Raw genomic sequence first — 20658 nt, 5'->3', positions numbered from 1 at the left:
AGTAGTAACCAAGAGTAGTAGAAAATAAAACCAACTATGCTTTCTCTTTTTTCCCTTCCTTTTGGGTAATGGGTGGTGCAGAAACATAAATAAAAATGCTCTTCAGAAACCTGAACATAAATAATTTTGCTAAATCTCCAAAGTCTTGGCAGGATTTTCTGTACTGCAGTCTTGTAACATTCATAGTGAAGTCAGTAGAATGGTATTAACTGCATTTAGAATACAGTAGTGATTCCCCCATCTCATTTATGGTATCCATTTAGGATTTTTTATGGTATCCAGACCTCTCACTGTGAAACATTATGACTTAATAATTCTGCAGTCCACTTTAGTGCATTTCTTTTTGCACTAAATAAAACAAGTAAGCAGTGTAAAATATGAAAAATGTCAATGAGTTTTACAAATGCAATTATAACAAATGATGTGAATACATTGTATTTTTAGGTGAGAAGATGAACAAAACATTTGAAAATGTGATTGTCATTCAGATGTTAGATGGCTGAATACAATATTCTTTCCAGAAGCTGCTATTACTTGGTTTTGTTAAAAGCCCCTTTTAATTCCTTAGTTATGATAATCCAGAGCTGGGAATTTAGGGCCGTGTAGCAAAGGTTGCTTCCAACTGACCCGATCTTTTGAAGTGGAAGGAAGAGTCAGCCTGGGATGCCATCAGGTACAGAGACAGCCATGCCATAATTTCATTGGGTGTCTGGGCCACATTTGTTTTAATTCAGCAGGAGAGATTGGGGGTGTGGGAAGGAAGGAAGGAAGTGGCGGAAGGAAGTGGCGGAAGTGGTGGAAGTGGCGGAAGGAAGGAAGGAAGGAAGTGGCGGAAGGAAGGAAGTGGCGGAAGGAAGGAAGTGGCGGAAGGAAGGAAGTGGCGGAAGGAAGGAAGGAAGGAAGGAAGTGGCGGAAGGAAGGAAGTGGCGGAAGGAAGGAAGGAAGTGGCGGAAGGAAGGAAGTGGCGGAAGTGGCGGAAGTGGCGGAAGTGGCGGAAGGAAGGAAGGAAGGAAGGAAGGAAGGAAGGAAGGAAGGAAGGAAGGAAGGAAGGAAGGAAGGAAGGAAGGAAGGAAGGAAGGAAGGAAGGAAGGAAGGAAGGAAGGAAGGAAGGAAGGAAGTGGCGGAAGGAAGGAAGTGGCGGAAGGAAGGAAGGAAGGAAGTGGCGGAAGGAAGGAAGTGGCGGAAGGAAGTGGCGGAAGGAAGTGGCGGAAGGAAGTGGCGGAAGGAAGTGGCGGAAGGAAGTGGCGGAAGGAAGTGGCGGAAGGAAGTGGCGGAAGGAAGGAAGGAAGTGGCGGAAGGAAGGAAGGAAGGAAGGAAGGAAGGAAGGAAGGAAGGAAGGAAGGAAGGAAGGAAGGAAGGAAGGAAGGAAGGAAGGAAGGAAGGAAGGAAGGAAGGAAGGAAGGAAGGAAGGAAGTGGCGGAAGGAAGGAAGGAAGTGGCGGAAGGAAGGAAGGAAGGAAGGAAGGAAGGAAGGAAGGAAGTGGCGGAAGGAAGGAAGTGGCGGAAGGAAGGAAGTGGCGGAAGGAAGTGGCGGAAGGAAGTGGCGGAAGGAAGTGGCGGAAGGAAGTGGCGGAAGGAAGTGGCGGAAGGAAGTGGCGGAAGGAAGTGGCGGAAGGAAGGAAGGAAGGAAGGAAGTGGCGGAAGGAAGGAAGGAAGGAAGGAAGGAAGGAAGGAAGGAAGGAAGGAAGGAAGGAAGGAAGGAAGGAAGGAAGGAAGGAAGGAAGGAAGGAAGGAAGGAAGGAAGGAAGGAAGGAAGGAAGGAAGGAAGGAAGGAAGGAAGGAAGGAAGGAAGGAAGGAAGGAAGGAAGGAAGTGGCGGAAGGAAGGAAGTGGCGGAAGGAAGTGGCGGAAGGAAGTGGCGGAAGGAAGTGGCGGAAGGAAGGAAGTGGCGGAAGGAAGGAAGTGGCGGAAGGAAGGAAGGAAGGAAGGAAGGAAGGAAGGAAGGAAGGAAGGAAGGAAGGAAGTGGCGGAAGGAAGGAAGGAAGGAAGGAAGTGGCGGAAGGAAGTGGCGGAAGGAAGGAAGTGGCGGAAGGAAGGAAGTGGCGGAAGGAAGGAAGGAAGGAAGGAAGTGGCGGAAGGAAGGAAGGAAGTGGCGGAAGGAAGGAAGGAAGTGGCGGAAGGAAGGAAGGAAGGAAGTGGCGGAAGGAAGGAAGGAAGTGGCGGAAGGAAGGAAGTGGCGGAAGGAAGGAAGTGGCGGAAGGAAGGAAGTGGCGGAAGGAAGGAAGTGGCGGAAGGAAGGAAGGAAGGAAGGAAGGAAGGAAGGAAGGAAGGAAGGAAGGAAGGAAGGAAGGAAGGAAGGAAGGAAGGAAGGAAGGAAGGAAGGAAGGAAGGAAGGAAGGAAGGAAGGAAGTGGCGGAAGGAAGGAAGGAAGTGGCGGAAGGAAGGAAGGAAGTGGCGGAAGGAAGTGGCGGAAGGAAGTGGCGGAAGGAAGTGGCGGAAGGAAGGAAGTGGCGGAAGGAAGTGGCGGAAGGAAGGAAGGAAGTGGCGGAAGGAAGTGGCGGAAGGAAGTGGCGGAAGGAAGTGGCGGAAGGAAGGAAGTGGCGGAAGGAAGGAAGTGGCGGAAGGAAGGAAGTGGCGGAAGGAAGGAAGGAAGGAAGGAAGTGGCGGAAGGAAGGAAGGAAGTGGCGGAAGGAAGGAAGGAAGGAAGTGGCGGAAGGAAGGAAGTGGCGGAAGGAAGGAAGGAAGGAAGGAAGGAAGGAAGGAAGGAAGGAAGGAAGGAAGGAAGGAAGGAAGGAAGGAAGGAAGTGGCGGAAGGAAGGAAGTGGCGGAAGGAAGGAAGGAAGGAAGGAAGGAAGGAAGGAAGGAAGGAAGGAAGGAAGGAAGGAAGGAAGGAAGGAAGGAAGGAAGGAAGGAAGGAAGGAAGGAAGGAAGGAAGGAAGGAAGGAAGGAAGGAAGGAAGGAAGGAAGGAAGGAAGGAAGTGGCGGAAGGAAGGAAGGAAGTGGCGGAAGGAAGGAAGGAAGTGGCGGAAGGAAGGAAGTGGCGGAAGGAAGTGGCGGAAGGAAGGAAGGAAGGAAGTGGCGGAAGGAAGGAAGTGGCGGAAGGAAGTGGCGGAAGGAAGGAAGTGGCGGAAGGAAGTGGCGGAAGGAAGTGGCGGAAGGAAGTGGCGGAAGGAAGTGGCGGAAGGAAGTGGCGGAAGGAAGTGGCGGAAGGAAGGAAGTGGCGGAAGGAAGTGGCGGAAGGAAGTGGCGGAAGGAAGTGGCGGAAGGAAGTGGCGGAAGGAAGGAAGGAAGGAAGGAAGGAAGGAAGGAAGGAAGGAAGGAAGGAAGGAAGGAAGGAAGGAAGGAAGGAAGGAAGGAAGGAAGGAAGGAAGTGGCGGAAGGAAGGAAGGAAGGAAGGAAGGAAGTGGCGGAAGGAAGGAAGGAAGTGGCGGAAGGAAGTGGCGGAAGGAAGGAAGGAAGTGGCGGAAGGAAGGAAGGAAGGAAGTGGCGGAAGGAAGGAAGTGGCGGAAGGAAGTGGCGGAAGGAAGGAAGTGGCGGAAGGAAGGAAGTGGCGGAAGGAAGGAAGTGGCGGAAGGAAGGAAGGAAGGAAGGAAGGAAGGAAGGAAGGAAGGAAGGAAGGAAGGAAGGAAGGAAGGAAGGAAGGAAGGAAGGAAGGAAGGAAGGAAGTGGCGGAAGGAAGGAAGTGGCGGAAGGAAGGAAGGAAGGAAGGAAGTGGCGGAAGGAAGTGGCGGAAGGAAGTGGCGGAAGGAAGGAAGGAAGGAAGGAAGTGGCGGAAGGAAGGAAGGAAGGAAGGAAGGAAGGAAGGAAGGAAGGAAGGAAGGAAGGAAGGAAGGAAGGAAGGAAGGAAGGAAGGAAGGAAGGAAGTGGCGGAAGGAAGTGGCGGAAGGAAGGAAGGAAGGAAGTGGCGGAAGGAAGTGGCGGAAGGAAGGAAGTGGCGGAAGGAAGTGGCGGAAGGAAGGAAGTGGCGGAAGGAAGGAAGGAAGGAAGGAAGGAAGGAAGGAAGGAAGGAAGGAAGGAAGGAAGGAAGGAAGGAAGGAAGGAAGTGGCGGAAGGAAGTGGCGGAAGGAAGTGGCGGAAGGAAGTGGCGGAAGGAAGTGGCGGAAGGAAGTGGCGGAAGGAAGGAAGGAAGGAAGGAAGGAAGGAAGGAAGGAAGGAAGTGGCGGAAGGAAGTGGCGGAAGGAAGGAAGGAAGGAAGGAAGGAAGGAAGGAAGGAAGGAAGGAAGGAAGGAAGGAAGGAAGGAATGGAAAACAAGGGAGGAAAGGAAGGGAAAGAAAGAAGGGAGGGAAATATCAAAGGAGATGGGCATAGGTAACAGACTGCAGCAGGAATGAAGTTTTCAACTTAGCAGCCACAACTGACAACATGAACTTTTTCAGGCAGCCCTACAGTATGAAAATTAGACTACAGGTTGGAGCCAATAAGTCCAAGGAAGAATATGACAAATAAAGTACAGCTGCACATCGTATTTGTAATAACACAGCTTAATTAGAAAGTGATTAGAAGGCATAATGGTTATCAAATGATGCTTATGCCGGAGATGCATTGCAACTCAGCTGCAAGTGCTATGAGCCCCTTTGCTTCCGCACAAAAGCCTAGATGAGATTCCTCTGTTACAGGCAAGCTGCCAGTTATTATTTTTTACTGTGGTAAAATGCTCAAAATTTCAGCATTGAAAACTTCCTTACTGTTCAGTGCATAAAATTATTCTGCTTTTATATATAGCATTGTATAAATCTCTTTGCTCCAGTCCGTGACTAATATTTCCACTTGAGTGCTTTCCAAGTAAGTTTTTTAGCAGGATTTTTGGGATTACTTGATTGCTGACCTTTTTGGTCCAACACCTGAAAACACTTGCAAACTCAGAACTCCTGACTGAGGTGGAATACAACTTTTATAATATATCCAGCATTGGCTTAACAATTTCATGTGACAGAAGCAAGGTTCATGTCTAGGTAAGTAGCTTCCAGGAGTCAACTAACCACGCCAAGAAGTAGGCACAATTTCTAGCTTGATTTTCTACATTTACTTTCCAGAAATAGAAGTCTCATTTCTGCCATTTTCTTTGGTGTTCAACAGCTCTTTTCTGGCATGACTCTTCTTTTAAGCTTTTTCTTAATAGCATATTGCATCCATCACACTTACGTAGGTTTTCCAGACTTGTTACTCTCTTCTGAACCCTTTCCTAAAGACAGGACTAAATAGCATTTTAGTGGCAGTTTCTTCAAGGCAGTACCACCTTCTATTTTTACTATGATATGAGGCTGCTCTGTTTCTGCATGGATCATCTGAGCAGACACAGCCCAGACATCCATATTGTTATAACTGCTACAATAACTGGTCAGTCCTGGCTTCTATTATTATCTTCTAGTCTGTATCTGCAAAATGGACTTACACCACACTCACATTTTTGTCCAGATAAATGCACTGTAACTACTCAAGACAGCCAATGTTTCGCTGTGGTGAGTTCTCCCTGATGATTTTGATTACCCATTGGCAGGATTTGGATGAAAATAGCAGCAGTGATGCAGCCTGTGCAGGTGTTGGGAGAAACAAACTATATTTGCTGTATTCCAGAGGGTCCTTTACAGGACCACTTTTGTCCATCTATTCTTCTGATGGCTGCTAAGTGGCACTCACACATTTCACACCTAATTTCTTAAGTGGACAAAGGCAGTTGTTCACAAACGGAAAAACTTCTTATTTCTCAGTCTTTTTAATTAATTATTTAGTATTTTCCTGCATTAAAATCTTTAATAACCTTTAAAACATTTTTAAACAGTCACATAAAAGAACATATTAGAAATAATTCCTCAACAGTCAGAGGAAATGCTTAATGAGTGGCTCCTGTGTGTTTACAGGAACTACCCATCAGACAACAACCTGCTGCCAACAAACAGTTCAGCATGTCACAAATAATCTTCCTTTATATGTTGCTGATGAATGTTTGTGATTCTCAAGCAATAGAACAGGTAATTTTTGTGCTAATGGATAATTGAACCAACCTTGCAACCTTCAGTACAGACTTAGTTTGAAGCAACCACATTCAGCTGGAGCAAGAGTACTTAATGGAACAGACATTGCAGCTTCATAGCTTGCCCAGCCAAAATTTCTTCTGCTTGAATTGGCTGGTGTGTATACCACAGAGATGCAATGCCAGCTACCTTCTGGTGGAATCCCCAGAAAGGTTTTGCAAGATCTGAGGATGCACACAAGTTGCAGTGAAAGCAAAGTAGCCATGAAGTCATTCTTGTAGTTAAAATACTACTAAACAATACTACTAAAAATGCAGTTTTTACTGTACCTTTTTTAATGTTCCAAAACATTAAGGAAATTCCAGCTTAAAACTCTCTGTAGACAGCCTGCCTGTCTGTGAGAGGGATAGTGTGGTGGGTTTGACTTTCCACTGTTTATTACAGTAAAGAGTATGAACAGTAAGTAAAAGGTTATGCACCCTGGTAACTAGAGGCACCAGAAAGATGCAGAGGAACAAACCCATCAAAGAATATAGGGTGAGCTTGAGGGAATCACATGGGTGTAGCTGGACCTCCTCTATCTAATCCCATCAAGATTTCACACTTTCCTCTCCCATCCCTGACCATGAATACTAAAACCACTAGGAAAAATATTTGGTGTCAAGAATGGTTAGCAACTAAACACAGCAGAAATAGTTATTCAATATCATATGTGAATTAATTAGATCATATTGTAAACAAACTTGAGAAGTTTGCAGATTTTGTTTGTCTTCACTGTGTTACATGAACAAAAGCTCGTACATTGCAAGCAAATCACTAGGATACTTGCCTACAGCTTCATGCATCAGATAAACAATTGGTTTGGCATTTTCAAAGGAACTTAACTGGTTGCCATGCCTCTTCAATGTATCTGTATTAAAAATATACTTATCTATATTTATAATGTGTTAAATACTTTCATCTTTCATGTTACATTTGGATCTTTTCTCTGTGATATTGCCAATGTCAGAGAAGGATGGATTTCAGTAAACTGTCTGGTGCTCTTGGATGTAGATAAAATATATGTAACTGAAAATGAAATCTCAGATTTGTTTCATGAAGACAAGATGCATTTCAGTTTTAAATCTTAATGTTAATTCTATAGCAAAAAATGGATTATTTTTTTCCCCAATGTCATAAAATACCAATGAATAAAGTGGTCAGTCTCCTTGCTCAGCTGACATAGCAAAGAGAGAGGGATCCTTCAGAAATATTGATAGATCAAGAGTTTATATATGGAATTTACATTTTTAAAAAGAGACATATTTTACTCTGTAGAAAATCATATTTCACTGCAGAAAATAACAGTTGGTTTCTGTGCAGTTGCCTTGAGACTTGCTCTCATTATCTTCAATGGAGATGAATATGTATATCTGAGGAAATATTTTGGCCTTGAGAGAAAGAAAGAGGGAGCATTTGGACTTGAGTGTCTACATAACTCCAACTTTTCTTGGTACAGCTGAATCTACTGTGACTCTGGAGAGAAGTTGGCTTTTCTCACACTGAATACACAGCCCCAAAAGAGACTTTCATCTGGTGCTTGGTGTATGACAGAAATCATGGAATCAAAATACTTTGTTCTTTAGAACATTGTCTGGTGGGTGGAAAGGCAGAAGAGAGATACTTTACCCTCAGTTTGTTGTTTATCTACAGTTTGGGGTTTTTTTGAATGTCCTGAGCTAACAAACTCTTTGCTGGTCATGTGTCAATCCTGCCTCCTCAGAGGGCTTAAGATTTCCAGTCTACTAGGGAAGTAAAGATGAAAAAGATAAAAAGAGTTATTTCTCAAGAATGCCCTCTCAGTTATTTTCTGTTGATATAACACTCAGCAGACGATTCTCTGTAGCAAAGTGCTGCCTTCTTCACTCCTGTCCACTTTTCCAGTTATAGCAATACTGCATCCAAACTCCTGCTTCACTTCTCAGCTAAACCTGCACCTAGGTATCAGCAGTAAGTATAATTAAAAGAACAGGCAAATGTGTTGACTCTCTTCTCTTCGACATTTCTTTTTCAAACCTCTCTTGATAGTTTCCTCCCAGAAAGAGAGCGAGGAGTGTGTGCAAACACTTGTTCTCCACATCAAGCCTGACTGAACAATTTCTCTGCTATTCTGAGTTTCTGGTGAACTGAAAATTACCAGCTGTACTGAATTGTGACAAACACTGTGTATGTGTGTCTCTGTGCGTGGAAGAAAATATATAAACAGAAATTATCATATCTAATAGCAGCAAAATAGTTTTCACATTTATGACCCAATCTACCATTTTAATTCTATTAAATATAAATGTAGCTTTAATTTCTAACTAAAGCTTATTTCTTCAAGCCCTCACAGAAGAGCACATCAAGCCCTCATATATAGAGCATATGCAGAACAAGAATTTTCTAATGTCTTTCCTGGTTGAGGCATAGTCATTGAATAGCACAGCAACCACGTAAATGCAGTCATCATTGCACAGATTTAAAAAAGAAAATGAGATTGCACTAGGAAAGAAGACAGGTATTTTAGAGGTGTGCAACATCCACTTCATACTTCAGGATGGCTGATCCACATCCAGATATACTCAAAGCTAATCAATATCAAGCTGACTTGCAATGACAATAGAAACTCATTGAACTGCAGTAACACATTTGCCACCCTTTAATGCCTATATTCTTAGCATTAACATGGTAACAATCTAAGCTGTCTGTGTGTGTGCCACGTCACTCCCTCCATGTCAAAATAAACCACAGTAGCTATATAAAAAGTGTGGTCACAACCCAGCTAGCTAAATTCTTGCCAAAAATTTACTTCAATAGCTGTCTACAGAGTCTGCCAGATTACTGTCGGCCAACTCATACCATGTGTGCCTTTTAGGGTCATGGCTTTAAAAGAACAGCAGAATTGCTAAAATCCATCCGTCTTTTCAGCTGGAACGCTCTCCATCCCTCGTGAATTATAGTCACACCTAACAGAAAGGAAATAGACAAAAGCCATCTGCACAGAGCACACCTAGGAGAAAGTAAATAATGCTTTCAGACTCTGAATGGGAGCACTTCATGTTGGCAAAATTGGACTACCCAGACTGAGATGCATAGTTGCATCCTAAAAATAACGTTTTTTAAATCACTTTCTATGAATTGCACTTACCTGAGAACCTGGAGGACAACAATTCTTCCTGGGTATTCAGTTAATAACTGAAACCCATACCTGATTTTCTCTAAGGACACTGTAAAAAATGCCTCTTTTCTGAACATCATGGTCTGGCCAATCTGTTCCCTTGACATGACTGCTCTGGCAGAAGGCATCTTCACAGAACCTTTTCAATCAAATATGGTCCCTCTTTCTCTAAAAGTTTGCAGTTCTGGAGAGGGATATGAGCAAGAACAGCAGAATTTAAAAGTCAAAGGCATGACTTTAATGTCATCATAATCATGACTATTTAACCACTACATCTGCACAGAAAAGCACTACATTGTAAGTGCAGCAAGGCCACTACACCTGACAGGTGATCTGTGCTATTTGGGCACAGCAGCATTGCAGTGAGACTGTGGGAAATGAGACCCCTCCAATATTTAAGTGCGGAAACTGGGGGTTTTTATTTTACCCAGCAGAGCTGGCAGGGACACAGACCAACACTATGCTTACGGGTCCAGCAGACTGCAGGAGAGGTGGATTGCCACAGAATTCATTCTGGTGGATTTAAGGGATACAGTCCTTAGGTCTCTTTCACAAACTCAGAATTTCAGGATTATGGGCTAGAAGGAAGTCACTGATGAGCTAAAAAATGAGACAACCTCTGATTGCCCCCACTGCCACTGCTGTTTGTTCTTCTCTGAGTATTTGCCATATCCACGCTTGCATGAAGATTTTCATGCAATGTCTGTGTGCCCAGGATTACCCTTATTCACATGGCATGAAGGTACAGTGCTCTGATCTGGCAAGATGAAGGGCAAACACTGCAGACCTGCATTTTGTGCAGAATGGATAAAGTGAGATAAGCTAAAGAAGATGCAAGTTGAAAAAGGAAAAGAAAACAATTGTCCAGAAGGATCAGAAAGAAAAGGAATAACAAGGGATGGCAGAGAAAAGAAGGACCAAGAGCGGACAAAGAGAAGCAGCTGTAAAAGAAGTAAAAGCAGATGAAAACACCTTGGGAGACTCAAATACCCAGCTCCAGAGATCTGGGATGTGACTGAACATGAGCTCATTTCACAGTAAACTCCAACAGCAGGAAACTCTGCATGCCCACGTGCAAGGGGAATGGTGGTGACACTGAAGTCAGCGGTGGCACTAACTTTACTCACCCTCTGGGAGATGGGAGATGGTACAAGGCAAGGCGATGCAAACAGCTTCAGCAGAACACTTCCAGGAGAAGAGAAAGTGACTGGTAGAAAACTCCTCCATTCTCCATCTTTCGTCCATGAAGATTGATGAAGTTCTCTGCAACTCTGTCCTCGTCTTTACAGTGAAAGAATCCTGCTAGCTTTCTCATAATGGCAGAAATAATTAAAAAGAGGATCAACTTCAGAAGAACATAAACACACACCAAAAGTCTGTCTCTTTAATGAAATCCCCTCCATACTTCACTGGCAGGCATTCTGCTAATCTAATACCTGTTAATTCTATTTCTAATTAGGGCTATAGCTCACCAGAGGCTGTTTTATACTTAATTTGTTGGGGTTTTATTATATGGCTCAACAGTCAGCCAACCACTGTATGCATCATGTGATCCTGGTTGAGATCTTTCAGGCATTACTGCACACTGAGGCCCTTGGAGAGAACGTGCCACTACAATTTGTGAGTCACGCGTTCCTGCTCTGCCTAGGTCTTGTCATGTGTGTGCTTGTCAGGATTCATCTCCATCTCCATTACCCCAGGGGCAGAAGTCATAGTTTGTTTCTGCTCACTTGTCTGATTTTTAGCAGATCATATTCCCATCTTCAGAACCTTAAGCAAGTGCCATCTTTGTAGAATTTAAGGTGGAATTCTAAGCGGTGATTTAATTCAACTCAAACACATCTTCTAGTTGACAGGAAATATCCTTAGTTCAACCATTTTCCAAGGCTGATGTAGACTGCTGTATAAAGAAAAATAATTAGGGTAAAAGCATTCTTCACTGTTACCAAAATGAAAACTAATTTTCTTAGGTGTTTTTCTTGTAATTCTGTCATTTTAAAAGTACTTTCTTTTAGGAGTTTGAAATGAAGATCTGAGGCAAATTTTAATTGTTTGAAACACATATCTGAGAGACATATCTTCATTAATCCAATTTTTGCCGAAAGGATTGCAATCAAGATATGAACCAGTTAAAGAATTAGCTGGAAAATTACAAGGAGAAAAATAAGAGATCACAGAGAAACAAAGTCTATGGGGCTTTATTGATTGGAACAGAATATAGGCCAATGAAGAAACATTTTATTAAGCCACTGGAAGCCAGCTCAGGGGACTGACCAAACTTTGATTTGCCTCTAGAACATCAGCTGCCAGGTAAATAAGGATATTAGTACATCATTGACTCCAAACTGGTGAGCAAAGGAGGTCCCCAACAGCTGTTAAATAGTAAACTTCATCCTCCATCTCTGTGGGTGCCAGGAAGGATGACACTTAAAAGTTGTTCAGTCACACACTGAGATTGATGACTTGTTATGTCACCCTAAAAAACATATTGGTTCTAGAGAACCACTGTCCTTATCTGAATACACAATGGGCTTGACAGTCACACAAGCAATTCCCATGACTGGAAATTGCAGATCTTACAGAAACAGCATAATCATATCTCCAGATATCAGAAAATAACCTCAGAAAAATTCTCCTTTCTCCACTGTCACCTGTCAGGGTTTTACTGGAAGAGGTGGAGAGTACAAACCAAGATAACGCTGGCTGTTGTGGAAAACCTTCAGAAACAATACAATTAATAACAATAATAAATAAAATAATAAAGAATTTATAAATCCATATAAAGATAAATAACTAAGTCAGCCCATCTATCCATTCCTCTAGTAACTTTATAGATGTGACCTATCTCCAGCCTGCTCAAAAGAGCAGTTGCTCTGGATCTGGTTTTGTCTACAGAAGCATGGTTAGCCAGATGATCTTGTGTGGTATTTCAGTGGGAAAACTACGGAAATCAGAGCTCCTAGATTGGGAAGATCATGGCTAAGTGAAACAATAAAGGAAGCTGGGCTTCTACCCACTGTGTGTGTAGCTGAACAAGTCACAGCTGGCAATTCAGAAGTGCAGTCAAGCTACCTCCATGAGCTGTGGAAGATTAATTGTTCCAGATAGATCTCTAGAAGGGAAGACCTTGCATGGAAGGATAAAATAGAGAGGATAGATTTGCACAATGCAAATTGAAATGATGCATATTGGTGTTACCCTGTGCTAGGCAAGCATAATAAACTTCTCTGAAAGACAATGAACACAGAATCATAGAATCATAAATGGCCTGGGTTAGAAGGGACATTAAATGTCATCTAGTTTCAAGGCCTCTGCCATGGGCAGGGGACACTTTCCACAAGACCAGGTTGCTCAGAGTTCCATCTAACCTGGCCTTGAACACTTCCTGGGATGGGGCATCTACAATTTCTCTGGGCAACCTGTTCCAGTGCCTCACCACCCTCAGGGCAACAAATTTCTTCCTAAGATCTAATCTAACCTACTCTCTTTCAGTTTGAAACGATTCCCCCTTGTCCTGCCACTACATGCTCATGTAAAAAGAGGTCCCTCTCCATCTTTCTTCTAGGCTCCCTTCAGGTACTGGAAGGCTGAAATTAGCTTGCCCCAAAGCATAGGAATGATGGTCATGTCCATCTGGAGTCTTCAGACAGAACAACTTGGATTCTTGACCAGTAAGTCTCTAGCCCAGGGTCTGCTGGAGATAGGAAGGAAGGATGTAACAAGGGAGGAGTCACTCCAGAAATGACCAGTTCCTTACTTCTTCTGCAGGATCTGCTGCTGGCTCATCAGATAAAAAGTGCTAGGCTGGACAGAACTTCTCCTCACACAGAGCAGCTCTTCTGCTCTCTGCTCATCTGTCACCAGTGTTCCTTCCTGCTTTCAGCCCTGTTTCCATGCAGTGCTACCATCCCTGGACTCCTTAAGAAGGATTGCAAGCATCAAGGGACATTACTGCTGATGCGATCATCAATGACTGCTGCTGGAAATCCATGCAGAAATATGTGCTGTGCACAGGGAAGCAGGCAGCAACAACACCCAGCTCTCCTTCCCTCTTTCCTTTCCTCCCCTTGTAATTGAAATTCAGGGACTGTAAGTCCCACTATCTCCTGTCAGGATAGTTCCATTCCTTGGGGAAGGGGTTAGCAATAGCAAGCCATGCCTTAGCAGCAGTGTGCCATCCCACATGTGTAAAGACCAGTACATGCAGGTGTACTCTGATTTTAGCCAAGATTTTTTTGGATGTGAGTCCAAAAATGAGGAATGAGGGATAAGAGCAAATCCATGTGCACAGGCTGACCAAAATAGCAATGTTTTGCTTGATCTAATTTTGAGGCAAATTTTCCTCACAGAAGGGACAGAGAAGTCAGACTGTGGAAACACCCCAATCCATTTAAGACAAGCCACAGCTGTGTACCTTTGAGGAGTGAGGCTTCCTGTAGTCTCAAGCATTTTGTAGTGACATCTATATGCAAATCATCAGGCCAGGTCTGACAGCAGTAGCCAAACACGTTCTCATGATCAGCAGGCAAGTCCATAGTGCCAGGGCAGGTCCCATGTCAGGCTAGGAGCAGGGGCCATGGCCAGGCATGACTGAAACACAGTTGGAGCTGGAGCAGAGCTCAGCAGAGACTGAGATGCAGTGGAGGCCCTGAGCAGAACATTTGGGTTGAGGCCCTATGGGAGTTTGAAGAGAGCAGCTAAGTTTCATTAATGCACTTAGGACCCTGACACAATTTTTCTAGGATATATGCAACAGGAGAGGTGAAAAAGTACCAAGGAACTTTGGACTGAGCCAAATATATTTATTTACTATTAGATATTTGTCTGTTGTTAGATATTTATTGTTGTTAGATGTTTATTATTGCTGTTAGTTACTTACTATTGTTATATATTTAGCTGTTATTAAATACCTATAATTAGTAGATGTTTAGAATGGAGACTCAACAAAGTAAAGGCCTTGTCAAGCCTCTAAAGGAAGGAAATGATGTCTTAATCTTTAGCTTTCATATTTTTTAGATTCTGTACTGCCTTAGTGTATGACTCTGAACTTCATATAAAGCGTTAGCAAGTTCTCTTCACAGGGCAGTCAGACAAAACAATCCTTTTCCAGCCTGACAACAAAGGACACCATTGCAGCTTCAGGCCCAAAAGGTACAAATAACAGTAAACTGCTGGGAGCAGCGTGGGAGGATGGGACTTCATAACCTGAAGCTGTAATTGGACAATTAACCCCAATATGTAAATGGACCAAAACTTATAAAAGTGTGAAAACTTGTGACTGGTTGTCCACCTTGGGCAGAGCCATGGCTGGACTCTTGTACTGCCCAAGGTGTATCCTTTAAAGGCCTTTTAATAAATACCTACTTTAGTCCTTTAACTCTGTCTAACCTCTATTCCAGGTCAGCCTCTTTAGGCAACAATTCACTCCACAAAATAAGAAGCCCCAGCTGTTCCAGTGTGGTCCATGCCACAGGAGTGTCAGACAGAGTCAGATGTGTCCTGTCTCATTGTTTTGCCCAGAACACTTGAAAAACAAGGAAGTAATGGTTAGCACCAGTCTGCAGTGACCATGCCCAAGAGAAGAGGCCCAAGAGAAGAGGCAGCCACTCAATGTGACTTTTGCTTTCCTGACGCCCAGAAAAGCCAGCAAGAAACAAACTCTAAAGGGAGGTTAGGAGGAATATTAAAGGCATTCAGTTGCAATAGACTTTTAAAACAATCATGATAAAATTTAGCACAAAGTACTACTTTTTTAGTATTTTCATAATACATGGTTTATATGCAAAATTACAGAGACCTACCTTTGGATGTCTCCGCTTTTTCTGTTTTCAAATTCACTCACAGGATTCTGATCATCACTTTTTTTTAACTGAGTTTCTTCACAAGAATCAGATCTCATGGAAAGGAAGGAAGGAAGTGGCGGAAGGAAGGAGGTGGCGGAAGGAAGTGGCGGAAGTGGCGGAAATGGCGGAAGTGGCGGAAGTGGCGGAAGGAAGAAAGGAAGTGGCGGAAGGAAGGAAGTGGCGGAAGGAAGGAAGTGGCGGAAGGAAGGAAGTGGCGGAAGGAAGTGGCGGAAGGAAGTGGCGGAAGGAAGTGGCGGAAGGAAGGAAGGAAGTGGCGGAAGGAAGGAAGGAAGGAAGGAAGGAAGTGGCGGAAGGAAGGAAGGAAGGAAGTGGCGGAAGGAAGTGGCGGAAGGAAGGAAGTGGCGGAAGGAAGGAAGTGGCGGAAGGAAGGAAGGAAGTGGCGGAAGGAAGGAAGGAAGTGGCGGAAGGAAGTGGCGGAAGGAAGTGGCGGAAGGAAGTGGCGGAAGGAAGTGGCGGAAGGAAGTGGCGGAAGGAAGTGGCGGAAGGAAGGAAGGAAGGAAGGAAGGAAGGAAGGAAGGAAGGAAGGAAGGAAGGAAGGAAGGAAGGAAGGAAGGAAGGAAGGAAGGAAGGAAGGAAGGAAGAAAGAAAGAAAGAAAGAAAGAAAGAAAGAAAGAAAGAAAGAAAGAAAGAAAGAAAGAAAGAAAGAAAGAAAGATTGCAGAAGTGCCATTTCATAGGAAAGCAGGAAAAATTTGACATACTGGTTGTAAAAGCTCTATTAGAAAAAGCAAAACCAGGAAAACAGAGGAGGGTTTAGGGGATACTTAAAAATACCAATAAGTAAGATAATAATATCTTATGTTTTCTTGAAATACGTGGATCAAACTGTATTTAATAGCTTATGCCTCATCTGTAAGGCAGAACATCATTACAAATGTTTTGAATCTTGCACAAGATCAGAATGCAGATCATTGCAGGATTGACAATATTACCTGAGTGTTATCAGTGTTAATTAGTGTTAATACCTAAAACTACTAGAAGATAAATATTATAACTTTATTCAATTGTTCTTTCAGTAGCAGAGCAAGGACAGAGATAATAACAGGGCTATCTATTCACCACATTTGTCAAAAAAGAAGAGCAGACAGCTACTTTTTGAAATCTTCATGTATCAGGGAAGATAAAAGTAATTCCTTTACTTTTTATATGTAGTATTTGCCAATAAAAGAATAATGTGAAAGATCGTAATCTTTGGAAGATTTTTCAGGTTTCATCTCCAAACTTTTCTCCTTCCCTACTTCCAAAACACATTATAGAAAACATGGCTGAAAGTGTTCTCAAAAATCAGCTTAGTTCCTCCTTTTAACCCACATCCAGACATAACTGAGAAATACTTGCCTAAAACAACAGCAACTATCTCCCTAATGATGGAGATTTACAGCTTTCTCAGACAATATAATTCAGTGCTAGGGTACCCTTTCATACTTTAGCCCTTGATTTGGCCATGAATCTCCTTTACTGCAGTTTAGGTCCATTATCTTTTGTGTATGCATTGTGAATGCTCTGACAACAAGCTATTACTTCCCACCAAGTGCTTGCATACCTAAGGAATATTTCTCCTGCCTTCCTTTGGAGTTCTCTTTTTCAGACTAAATAAACCTAATTCTGCTTTTGTTTTCCTCGCTGATCACAGTTTCCAGTTATTCTTTTTAATCTCTGCAGAGTACATCCATTTGGACCACATATTTTCTGAAGTATGGTATCCAAAACTGTATGGAACAATCCAGCTGAGACTTCCATTCATCCACATTTTGACATGTCCAGATGTTTTCTTTTGGCTTGATTTAGTCTTGTGCAAGCTCTGTCAGTGTATAAAGACATGAATATTTGGAAAAAAAAATAAGGCACCAAATTCAAAACTGAAGGGTTAAAGCATATAGTACAGGAGTTTGCGAGACCCAAACTGTGAGAATTTCATGATACTGTGATAAATACATGAAGGAAGCCAACTCCAGGATTTGCAGGACCTTCTGTCATGGGGCACCTTGCAGCTTTCAGAGCTTCCTTCCCCCTAGAGCCTTCAGGCTTACAGCTTTGGGAAAGTTCAGACTCGACTGAGGTTTCCACTGAAGAACCCAAAATTTTGCAATATGCCTCTTGGATCTCCCTTGAACCAGAGTGATGAGTAACCTCCTTTGCCAGGAATCCAGCAACTCAGACAGGAATTCTATGGGACACTTGTGTCACAAAATAATGAAAAATACTTGTAGAATACCCTCAACTAAATATTAATTGATCAAACCGTATTTAATTGGAGAATTTCAGCCTAACTTTGAAGATGTATATTTGCCCTCAAAAGAGGCAATACACACAGATACATATATAGTTGCTCTTCAGAGGTTTTCTTTCCCCAGCAGCCAGGTGTTGTCTTTGCCTCATGATTCATAATTCCATCCTGCCAACAGCATAGTGGCCCTAATTTTCTGAGTTTCCAAACATTGCAGGAAATATAGCTGTAGTGAAAGTTAATACACTTATGACTACGTTGAACTTTGTCTCTACAAAATCCACTGCCGTCCAAAGTAGTGGAGTTCCACACATCTTCCATCGCGGTTTTGAGCAAAGATAAAAAACCACTGAACTTCCAGTATCTTGTGTGCCATGTCTTCCAGTCTTTTCTAAAATCTCTTTTCATAATTACAGACAAGGATTAAACCATTAAATGTATCTATGTTAGATATAAAACATCCTTTAGTGAGCTGTAAACCTGATTAGAAATAGAATTAGCAGGTACTAGCAGAATGCCTGCCACCAATGAAGTATGGAGGGGATACCATTAAAGAGAGACTTTCAGTGTGGTTTATGTTCCTCTGAAGCTGATCCCCTTTTTAATTACTTTTGCCACTATGAGAAAGCTAGCAGGGTTCTTCACTGAAAAGACCAGGACAGAGATGCAGAGAAGTTCATCAATCTTCATGGACGAATGATGGAGAATGGAGGAGTTTTCTACCAGTCACTTTCTCTTCTCCTGGAAGTGTTCTGCTCAAGCTGTTTGCATTGCCTTTTCCTGTGCCATCTCCCACCTCCCAATAAGCTTAGTGCCACCACTGATGTCACTGTCACCAGCATTCACATGGACACGCAGAATTTACTGTGAAATGAGGTCTACCATCCTCATCCCAGGTCTCTGAAGCTGAGTATTTCTTCATTCATTTCCCTTCCTGAAAAATTCATCTACACAAATCAATCTGAGTCTCTCTAGAAATTTGATCTACAAAACCATAATATTTTTTGTCTCCTAACATCACAAGTTTTCTCTTCTTTTTGCCTCAAATTATTTTTGAAGACCTTCAAGGTCCAAGTGGAGTGAGACACTGAATTCTACAATTTGATTCCTGCAGACAGTAGTTCTGTCTTCTTTTCATTCCGTCTGCTAAACTAAAGATGCAAAAGCTAGCTAGTTATATTGGGGCATTCTTCTACAAGAAGGTGGTTTCCTACAATACTTCCCATTTAAAAATCTTTCAGACTCTTTTGACATTTTTTTTGTGAATCAGATCCTTCAACTTCACTGCAGTTTCATTTGTCTTCTCCAAAACACATGCTCAGAACATCTTCTGATCCTGACTTTACCAATACCAGAAATTAGTATCTCCATGTAGACATGACCTTCTAACCATGGCCTCCAGTCAGAGGACCAGACTAGGGAGATGGTGGCAACAAAAGTGAGTACAACCCAACCATTAAGCAAAGCAAACTGAAACCTACATCAACTGGACCTACACAATTGCATGTATTCCTCTCACAGCATAGAAGAAATTGTGCAGTAGAAAGAAGGAACAGTGGGCAAGTAGTTGATGCACAGGGAGAGGCAGTGTTGGGAATTAGATGAGCAAGGTGCTTTGATTCAGGCCTTTATCTACAGGCCTGTGGGAGATAGGGTACCACAAGACTGAGTAAGAAAGCACTGCCAGCCTTGAAATATGCAGGATAGGGCTTAGAATACCATTTTCCTCCCCAGTCAGCACAGTGCCAATGCAAATGTTTTCTTCCTTGGAAAAATAAACCATAGAGCTAGGTAGAGAAAAAAGAATATTCCAAACCCAAGCAACCCCCATTTTATTTTCTTTTTCATTTTTAATTCTTTTTTTTTTTAGATTTTATCCTTTTCCCCCCTAATTATATGACATTAAGGAGTTAAGATAGCACTTCTGCAAAATGCCTTAGTCTATTAGGTTCTTTGTAACCCAACATTTACTGAAAATTATAATCCTGTCCATTGTTCCCATACTTGTACCAGAAAACATCAGTAGCCTCCAGAGCCTAGCTGACACAAGATGGGTTCTTGAATAACTCAATACTCACTGGAAACTGGTAGAAAGCAACAGCTATTGTCAAAAGATGGCTTCAGTGTTCTGATAGATATCTAAAGATTCAGTGCTCAGCAATCTGTAGCAAATGTAGCTTAGACTGCCTATCAGGAAAGACATTGAAGCCAGACAGGCAAATTTTTAAGCACACCTTACCAATGTTACCTACTAACAGAGGAGAACTGATCACAGAGTCACCCCTCTCTTCCTTGTATATTATTGCCAAGAGAATACAAACCAATCCAAAAAGTCCAACAGGTAGCAAGGTGTGGATTAATTTCCATGCACAATACAGCTCTCACTTCAGAAGACTAAGTGCTTGGTTGAGGTCCAAGATCCATGCCAAGAGTGACCTCCCTTCACAAGGGAGACAGGGTCGTACATTGTTCATTTCTGTTCATTTCTTTGTTTCACTATCCTGTGGTAAAATCCTTGACCTAGTGAAGTCATTACAACCTTTGTCAAGGATTTTAATCTTGCCCTATATTAAGTGTCTACTTATAACTAAGGAAAGCTTTCTTGTGCAAGGACAGAGTGTTCTCAAAGTGCCATCTAAGGCTGAAATAATTCCCCAAGGAACTGGGAATCATCACAAATCTCATTACCTTCTTGTACAGGGCACATTGAATTTGCTCTCAGTAACATGAATAGCAACACATATTTTAAAACAAAACATTTGAACATAATGAACATTAAAAACAAAAGTTAAGGCAGTGAAGCCTTAGTAAAGCCAATGGTAATACCAGATAGTGCTGCAGCAAAAATCTTAATTAAAAATAGAATAAAATGAAATAAAGTACACTGCTCCATTTGTAAAAAGGCCAACCCCCCATTTAGGAAAGGCTTTTCATCTTAAACAAGCTACATGGAGCAGTGACTTTACAGTTGACAAAGACTTTGAAGCAGCAAAACCCTGCTGCATGTGACGAGATGCAGGACAAAATGGTGATGCAAAAATAGAAGGATAAATATAACTAAATGTGCCATGCAGAACCCAGAAAGCTGAGGCAGGTGTTGTCATAGCTGTCAGGTTTCAGGTTCCTTCTTTCTTCAATTTTTTCAAATCATGTCTTGATTCTTCCATAAAAACCATGGAAAAGGACCAGATATGAGATTTTTTCATTCAAATCCTTAATTCCAAGTGTTTTGAAAAGCCACCTAAAACTGTTGCATATCCTCTTAAAAAAAAAAACAACCAAAAACCTGCAACCCAATAATCTTGATTTTCGTTTCAAAACTTTGTTTCTGAGAAAATAGGAAAGACAAGTTTTTGCACAGGACAAAAATAATAGTTTTAAAATATTAAAGCCTTAGATAAAACACATAAAATACAATTAATTTTATAAACACTGAAGTAAGAAGTACTTCTTCAAGTTAC

At 42.4% G+C, this 20658-nt stretch overlaps 2 long non-coding RNA genes across 4 annotated transcripts in view; one reads left to right on the top strand and one right to left on the bottom strand.

Annotated features, from left to right (window-relative positions):
• LOC113458728 (uncharacterized) overlaps window positions 1-20658 on the bottom strand; it is a 91377-nt gene that overhangs the window by 28066 nt on the left and 42653 nt on the right. The window lies entirely within an intron of this gene.
• On the top strand, window positions 4020-15330 carry LOC113458722 (uncharacterized). The gene is made up of 3 exons (XR_012581660.1): window positions 4020-12778; window positions 12876-14258; window positions 14507-15330. It is a non-coding gene; the product is annotated as an uncharacterized LOC113458722 (long non-coding RNA).

This window comes from Zonotrichia albicollis, chromosome 1 (genome assembly GCF_047830755.1).
Source record: "Zonotrichia albicollis isolate bZonAlb1 chromosome 1, bZonAlb1.hap1, whole genome shotgun sequence".
NCBI lineage: Eukaryota > Metazoa > Chordata > Aves > Passeriformes > Passerellidae > Zonotrichia > Zonotrichia albicollis.
This window is presented reverse-complemented; position numbering and strand designations above follow the sequence as displayed.